The sequence below is a fragment of the Nannospalax galili genome, unplaced genomic scaffold (genome assembly GCF_000622305.1).
Source record: "Nannospalax galili isolate Female #2095 unplaced genomic scaffold, S.galili_v1.0 scaffold417, whole genome shotgun sequence".
Classification (NCBI taxonomy): domain Eukaryota; kingdom Metazoa; phylum Chordata; class Mammalia; order Rodentia; family Spalacidae; genus Nannospalax; species Nannospalax galili.
The window spans coordinates 170,283-178,685 of record NW_008340785.1 but is presented as its reverse complement, the minus strand read 5'-3'; the positions used below and the strand labels follow the sequence as shown (position 1 = coordinate 178,685).

The window sequence follows — 8,403 nt, the reverse complement described above, 5'->3', positions numbered from 1 at the left end:
GGCATCTTCCTGACTCATCTTTTGAAGCAGCCGTCACAAAAACATGGCCTCCGGCTCTGGAAATGCCAGCTTTTCCTGTGTGATTTTCAGGCAGTCTGGCAGCCTGGCAGGAGCCCTCTTCCATATGTAAATAGGGCATCCCACAAAGTACCTATCAGCTAAGGCTTTTACCACTACCCCACAGTATAAAGTATCCTGGTTTTCCCTCAATACTCGAAGCTGGATCACTAAGGCCTGGGGCCGAGCTGAGTCACAGAATAAAGGGGCTGTACCACTGACTGAGCTGAGTTCTATGTCTTACTGCCTATGATCCAGCCTTCCCAGAGAGGGCTGTCTCTTCGTAAGCCACGACTCATGGAAACCCAGCTTTCGCCGTCTCCGCACCTTCCCAGGCGATGTGATCTGGCAGCTGACAGATCTCGTATCTCGAGGAAGTGCACGGTAGATTGGGACGGAACTGAGCGGGCCAGCCCCGGTAGCAGAGAGCCTCAACAACGCAGAGAAGCAGGGACCCGCCAGTGGCAGAGAGCCAGGGACCCAAAAAGCAGACGTGGACCGCAGGACCCGCCACACTCCAGCGACGCGTGGGAGACCAGCACCACGCCCAGCAGCTGGTGCACCGCGAAAACCGCACACCCATAATCTGGTATGTATTATTTGTCAATAGGTTGTTGGACTAATATGGTACCCTGCGGTTTTTAAAATTAGCTAGGCATTGTCTAACCCCTCCATCATGGTTTCCCCAATTAAGGTGTCCCCATTTTTCCCCTTTCTCCCTTAATAATACCCTTCTCCTATGTTCCTACCTCTCTTGAGCTCCTTCTTTCCCTTTATCCCCTAGGTTCCTTGTATACCTTTCCCTCCCCCTGCCCCTTAAACTAAACCAATTTTTATCCATATCGCATTTATTAACGCCTGTTTCCTACTGTTCTCTTTCAGGTTCTTTCTTATCATTTCCCTCCCTGGTTCCTTTCCATTATCCTGGTTCCTGTAGCTATGTCTGTACATACTCACTTATCAGGATTTGGTTCTAGGATCTACATATGAGGGAGAACATACGTCGATTTTTTTTTCTGAGTCTAAGTGTTACTTCACTTAGTACAACAGTTTCTAGTTCCATCCATTTACCTGCAAATTTCATGATTTCATCTTTCTCTACTGCCGAGTAAAACTCCATGGTATAAATGAACCATATTTTCATTATTCACTCGTCAACTGAGGGACATTTAGGTTGCTTCCATCTCTTAGCTATTGTGAAAAGAGCAGCAATAAACGGATGTACAAATGTCTCTGCAATAGGATGAGTTTTTTGGGAGTATATGCCAAGGAGTGGTAAACTGGGTCAAATGGTAGGTTCATTTGTAGTTTTTTACGAGTTTTCCACGCTGCTTTACTTAAGGGTGGAACAAGTTTGCAGCCCCACCATCAGTGGATGAGTGTTCCCCTTTCCCCACATCCTCTCCAACATTTGGTATCATTTGTTCTCTTGATCTTAGCCAGTCTGACTGGGGTAAGATGAAATCTTAAAGTGATTTTAATTTGCATTTCCCTAATTATTAGTGATGCTGAACATCTTTTAAGATGCTTCTTAGCCATCTTTACTTCTTCTCTTGAGAACTCTCTGTTCAGCTCCTTAGGCCATCTTTTAATTGGGTTACTGTCTGTCTTGATTCTCTGTTTTTTGAGTTCGTTATATATATTGGATGTTAAACCTCTGTCAGATGTGTCACTGGTGAAGATTTTCTCCCATTCTGTGGGTTTTCTCTTCACTTCCCTGGCTGCCTCCTTTGATGTACAGAAGTTTTATAGTTTAATGAGTTCCCATTTGTTGATTCTTGACCTTGTTTTAAAAATATTTATTCTGCTATTATATCACCAAATCATATGAAATTTACATTAGCAGATTTCAGTCCTTCCCCTCCCTCCCATTAATTCTGTTGATCTGGAACTTACTCTTTTTTCTCATTTCTCTAACCCTCAAAAGTAGGATTTCATTAATGCACTGTAAATACTACAGTCTTACCTCATGCAACTCCATCTAGTTTTTATACAAATGGTTAGAAGCATCTCCATACTCTGTTCTCAGTGGTTTCAAGTTTATCTTAATTCTTGCTTTAAAAATATTTTCCTTTTTTAAATTTGTTTTATTTAATTTTTGTGTATTTTATACAACTATCTCAAAAATCTTAATCATTTTATACCCCCGTCCCCACCAGCACCCTCCCACAGTCTCCTCCCCCAACTGGAACCCATATACCCTGTCATCCATAGATTCACAACAAGTTGTAAGGATAGTAAAGATGTAGAAAATTTCCTTTAGCCATTCTGGAGGGTAGTTTTCCTTCACATGAGAATACCTTGCTCATCCCCAGTAGGAAAGGTATTGGCTCTCTCTGCTTCCAAGTCTTTTTCCCTTATCTTACTCTTGAAAAATTGATATTGCTGTGTTTGTTGTGAGGTTCTTTGGGTTTCTGCATTTGTGATTTACTGAGATCTTATAAATTCACCTCTTTTACTAAATTTGTGAGTTTCCAGCTATCATTTTTTCAAATAGTTTTATTTCCCCAGCATGTCTTTTAGCACAGAAAAATCTTTGAGCCTGCTGATAGAGTTTCCCATACTGTTTACATGGAGCAAATAATTAACTTTCTAAAGGTCTTGTCTTCTGTCCTTCCCAGTCTTCTGGCTAGATAAAGTAGGGCAGTATTCCCCCCACCACACCTGATATCACTTCAGGCCTCCACGTGACATGCACACACTTACATACATACCCCCACCCACATTTGAAAATGCATTGAAGCACACATACATACACACACATACACACACTTAAAAGAGTATATTAAGGTAATGGCCAGGCATGGTGGCGCATTCCTTTAATCCCAGCACTTGGGAGGCAGAGGCAGGCAGATCTTTGTGAGTTCAAAGCCAGCCTGGTCTACAGCATTCCAGGGTACTCTACAGTTTGGATCTTAAATATCCTCCAAAGGCTTAAGTGCTAAAGACGTGATTCCAGCTTGGCACTATTGGGAGTGAGTAGATCCTCTGGGAAGTAAAGTCTAGTGACTGGGACTGCCCTACAAAAAACAATCGGACACTGGCCTCTTTTTCCTCTCTTTTTTTGCTCTATCACACACTCTTACCACGATTCCCTGCTCTTCCCCTCTCTCCAAATTAGAGACCTAAAAGCAGTGATCATGGGCTAGAACTTCCAAAACTGTAAGCCAAAATAAACCTTTTCTTTTCATAAATTGCTTATTGGTAATCATTTGTTCTAGTGGCAGAAAAATAACCTAAGATGTAAGTTTATAGACCAAGAAAAAGGTACACAGTAGGACAGTGAGTGAAATTACAAAAGAAAATGGCTTTGGTTGGTATTAATTTTGATTAATGCAATACGGTGATAGTTTCTAATAAAATTAGAGACGAACATTTCCTTATTTAAAATAATCAAGTATGGGGCTGGAGAGATGGCTCAGCAGTTAAGAACACTTGTTGTTCTTGCAGAAGACCTGGGTTCAAATCCCAGCACCCACACAGCAGCTAACAACTATTCTTAACTCCAGTCCCAGGGAATCCGACAGCCTCTTCTGACCTCTGCAGGCATTGCATGACACAGTTGCACTTACCTACATGCAGGCAATACACACATACACATAAATTATAAATTAAAAAATTTTTAATTAAATAAAATAATCAAGTAGTCATAGGTATAGGTATAGTGGCATATATCTGAAATCCCAGAAGTTTAGCAACTCAGACAAGAGAATTCATAGTTTGGCGCTACCCTCGGCTACACAGCAGCACCCCTGTCTCAAAAAGAAGCCATGTACTAGATAATAATTGTTCAGCAACTAAATGATAAATGCTTGAATTAAAGTAGTGCCTATGGAAATAAATTAAATGTATATTTAAGAATAAAATCTGGGAGGCTGGCATGGTGGTACATGCCTTAATCCCACCAGTTGGGAGACAGAAACAAGAGGATTTCTGCATGATCGAGAGCAGACTCGTCTACATAGTGAGTTCCAGGCCAGATAGGGCTATAGGGAGAGCCTGTCTCAAAAAATAAACAAAAAAAGAATAAAATCTGGGGGCTAGAGAGATGGCGCACCAGTTAAGAGCACTTACAGTTTTTGAAGAAGACCTGAGTTCAGTTTACAGTATCTATATGGCAGCTTACAACTGTCTATAACTTCAGTTCCAGGGGAAATCTTATGCCCTCTCCTGGCCTCCATGGGCACTGCATGCACATGGTACACATACAAACATGGACACAAAACATACACATAAAATAGAAATAAATATTTTTTTAAAAAAAGAAAAAAAATCTGTAAGACCTTTTGACTAGTAGGATCAAAGTCATTCATGGATGAAAGAGAAGACATGTCAAGAACTGGGCTTCCCCTTGCAATGACTAGGTGGATGCCACAGGAGAAACATACCATTTCATGTTCTCTGTGGTATCTTGCACATAACAAATCTAAAATTTGAGGGCAGAATTAAAATGTAACAGTGCATGATATTCCAAAGAGGAAATTATTAAATTCTTAGAGAAAAATAAAAACTTAAATATAGCCAAAGTTTAACTAAACAAAAAGACCATATGCATTTTCATACACAGTGATTATGTGGCAGTGTCTACTATGAATTTCTGGAGACAAGAGTTATTGTTAATATTGTCTTCCATTAAAACAAAAATTCTTTGGATTCTGAATTTAAAGACAGAAAAAGTTATTCCACGATACCTCACTGTTGTCACTAAGCCAAGTACATGGGGAAAAAAAGAGTTCAAAAGGACAAAGAGGTTTTCTTATAAAGAAAACTTCTTAAAGTCTAAGCCATGAAAATTTAGACACTTCAGATATGATATATATATATATATATATAATAAATGGCTACAAAGTACACAAATGTTACAAATATATCATACATATTACATAGTGATCAACTCAAATTATATGAAATGTACATAAAAATTTTAGTTGGGAATTCAGTCATCAATTAATATAATGAACAAAATAAAAATTAAATACTTAGGATAGATTTTAAATTTCTTATTTCACTATTGTAACACTAGTAAAATATTAATAGAAGATGCTGATTAGAAAAAAGACCAAAAAAAGAGAAAATAATGCAGAAAATGGGGATTTACTAGACAGTTGACTCTAGAATATGGATCTAAATAGTTAGGAAATACTAACTCTGGAATTGATTATGGAAGTGATTGCTCACAATGGATAACTATCGAGAAGTTACATGAGGGCTGGAAAGATGGTTCAGTAGTTAAGAGCACTGGCTGCTCTTGCAGAGGACATGGGTTCTGTTCCCAGCACTCACATTGTGGCTAACAACCATCAGTAATTCCAGTTCCAGAGGATCCGACACCCTCTTCTGACTTCTATGGGCACTGCATGACATGGGTGCACTTACACACATGCAGGTAATACACACAGACACATAAATAAAATAAAAATAATAAAATATTTTTTAAAAAGAAGATAGATGAGCAAATTCCAGCAATCACTAGGAGTCATATCATCTCTACTGTGACTTTTCTGACAACGAAACAGGCATAAACAAACAAAACTCTGGGATGATTTGTATCCTAATGAATAGACAGTGTAGATGCCAGTACTGATTTGAAATTCAACTAGTGAGGTTGAGTTCCCACACTATATTATCTGTCAGTACTGAAGGCTTAATAATGCAAACAGAGGAGGTTTGGCAGACACGTTTTAGGTACTGATGTGTTGGGGGATGTGGGAAGGTCTGGAAAATAGTTAGTATGGTGGTGGCAAAGAGAGTTAAATAAAAAATAAGGTAAGGAAACGGAAGGCTATGACATATTTTTAATTAACATATTTGTGAGGTTAAAAAGATTCTAGCATGGATAGGACTGATATATTAAACTTTATCTACCCATGACTCAAGAAGCATTGTGGAAGAGGGGGTGGAAAGATTACAAGAGCCAGGGTTGGTGCATGAACATAAAGAAAAAGGAGCTTTCAGGCCTCTAGGAACTCACATATGATCTTGCAGCAATGATGTCAACATGCATAAGACTCATGCTGACTCATCAGACAAAAACCCAGTATAGAACTTGGGAAATGGGTGGCAGGTCCCAACCTTAGCCAAGGAACTATTGGCAACTGATTGCTATGGACTGAGAGAGAACAGATCTTCAAGACAGTGAATCTAGATAGGCTGACTAGACTCCAGTGGATGAACTTGTACTGAGGGACATCTGGGTACAAATGCTTGACCAGGTAGGACTTAACATCTATGACAGAATGCCTGAAATCCAGTGGGGAGAGGCTGTGGGGACATGGATGGGGGATGGGGTCTAAATTTGATTAAGATGTATTATATGAAATGCACAAAAGCTCAATAAAAATATACATTAAAAAAAGAAAGATTCTAGGTCAAGTACACTATTAGTTCACCTACTGATCACCATTAAAAATGGTAAGGTCTAACTGAATTCAGGAATACTAGGATTAAGGATAACTTTGATTATTGTTTTTGGTCTTTTTGAAACAGGGCTTCCCTGTATCCCCAGCTGGCTTTGAACACACAAAGATCCGCCTGCCTCTGCCTCCCAAGTGCTGGGATTAAAGCATGCACCACCAACCAGGCACTATTAACGGATTCTTATCCAATGGATTCATTCTGCCAATTGTGAGGAACAGATAAGAAGTGAGTCCTTGAGGAATTCCTTTTAAATACTTCCCTTTGCCCTTCCCCCTTTTGATTTAGAGTTTTGTATTCATATAGAACTTTAAGATTAATTCATATGCTCATAATTATTTAACAAATGGGGAAAATGCTTTTGAATATTATGAAGGATTATTCAAGAGTTTTAAAGAGAAGGGTATAATTGGTCAACATGATTTACAAAGCTTTGACTCTTATAACTGTAGGTTGTTCACATTTAGAATCCAAGCCAATGAAGACCGCAGAAGTAGACTATGCATGTGTTTGTACAGTGCATATGTACACAGAAACAAACGTGTCTAACATTTTTGCAATGGTCTTGCCTTCAAAATTAGTTCACCCAGATTACAGATAGGAGATAGCAAAAAAATTTTACTAGAGACAGTAATAAGTCATTGTTATGCTTGCCTGTGTCTATGTGATAAACATTGTCTCTGATACAAAAATGTTAGGGACTGAAGAGCAGACACAAACAGGTGGTATAGCAAAGTGACAGCACAGACTTTGATATCAGGTTACCTGGGTTCATCTCTTGACTCTTCTATTGTGAACTGGGCTATGATCTATAATTTTGGAATTTCAATTTCCTCATCGATAAAACATAGACTACATTATAAGGCTACTGTGAAGTATAAATGAGTTCCCTGCAAGCAGCTAAGCATCATGTAGAGAGGAATGGATCTATGACTGAAAGTAACTCACAGTCGAATGGTAGGCACAGCACCAAAAGCTAAGGAATAACAGCGGAAAGACTTGTGGACAGCGCCCTCAGTTCCACGGAGAACACTTAACTGTCTACTACAGAGAGTAATGAATGGCTAGACAGCTGACATTTCTCTATGAGACAGAGACTCAGAACTGAATTTTAAAATTGTATTTAAACTGAATGCCATTTTAAGCTCTTCCATCATAATTTACTTCTATCTTCAGGTATGTGCAAGGATACATAATTTACTAGGTTATCTTTGGGTGTGTGCAAAACCCACTGAGATAGACTATTTTAAATATCTCTATTATGCAATTGAGGAAAAATATTTCTTAACAGATATTTTATAAATCTTTGAGGACACGAAATATAGTTTAACTACTCATTTATATTCACACTTCAGAAAACAATGTGGTCTCTTGCCCACACATATATTTCATTATTCTCTGAAATACAATATTTTCCAACAAACTATAAATTTGGGCTGGAGAGATGGTCCAGCAGTTAAGGGCACTGGCTGCTCTTGCAGAAGACCCAGGACCAATCCCAGCACCTACATGGCAGCTAGCAACTGCCCTGATATGATGCCCTCTTTTGACCTCCACGGGCACTGCATGACATAGGTGCACTTAGACACATGCAGGCAATACACGCGTACACATAAAACAAAAGTAATAAAAATTTTTAAAGCTCTCTCTATTTTTTTTTTTACTTTCCACTTTAAACTTGGTAACAAATATGAAAAGCATTAAGCATAGCTGAGAAAATGGATAAATCACTTCTAAGTGAGAACTTTTAAGAAATCTAGCTTATAATGGGATTAGATTAAAAATATTTTCAGCTGGGCATGGTGGCACACATCTTTAGCCATAGCACTGGGGAGGTAGAGCCAGGCAGATCTCTCTATCTAGTGAGTTCCAGGTCAACTGAGGTGGCAGGAGATATTCTCTCTCTCTCTCTCTCTCTCTCTCTCTCTCTCT

The 8,403-nt window shown here is 38.9% G+C and overlaps 1 protein-coding gene across 1 annotated transcript in view; it reads right to left on the bottom strand.

The window, feature by feature from the left end:
* Tbc1d32 (TBC1 domain family member 32) overlaps window positions 1-8,403 on the bottom strand; it is a gene marked incomplete at its 5' end in the record, with an annotated part of 270,497 nt that overhangs the window by 94,536 nt on the left and 167,558 nt on the right. The gene's annotated exons all lie outside the window — the stretch shown is intronic.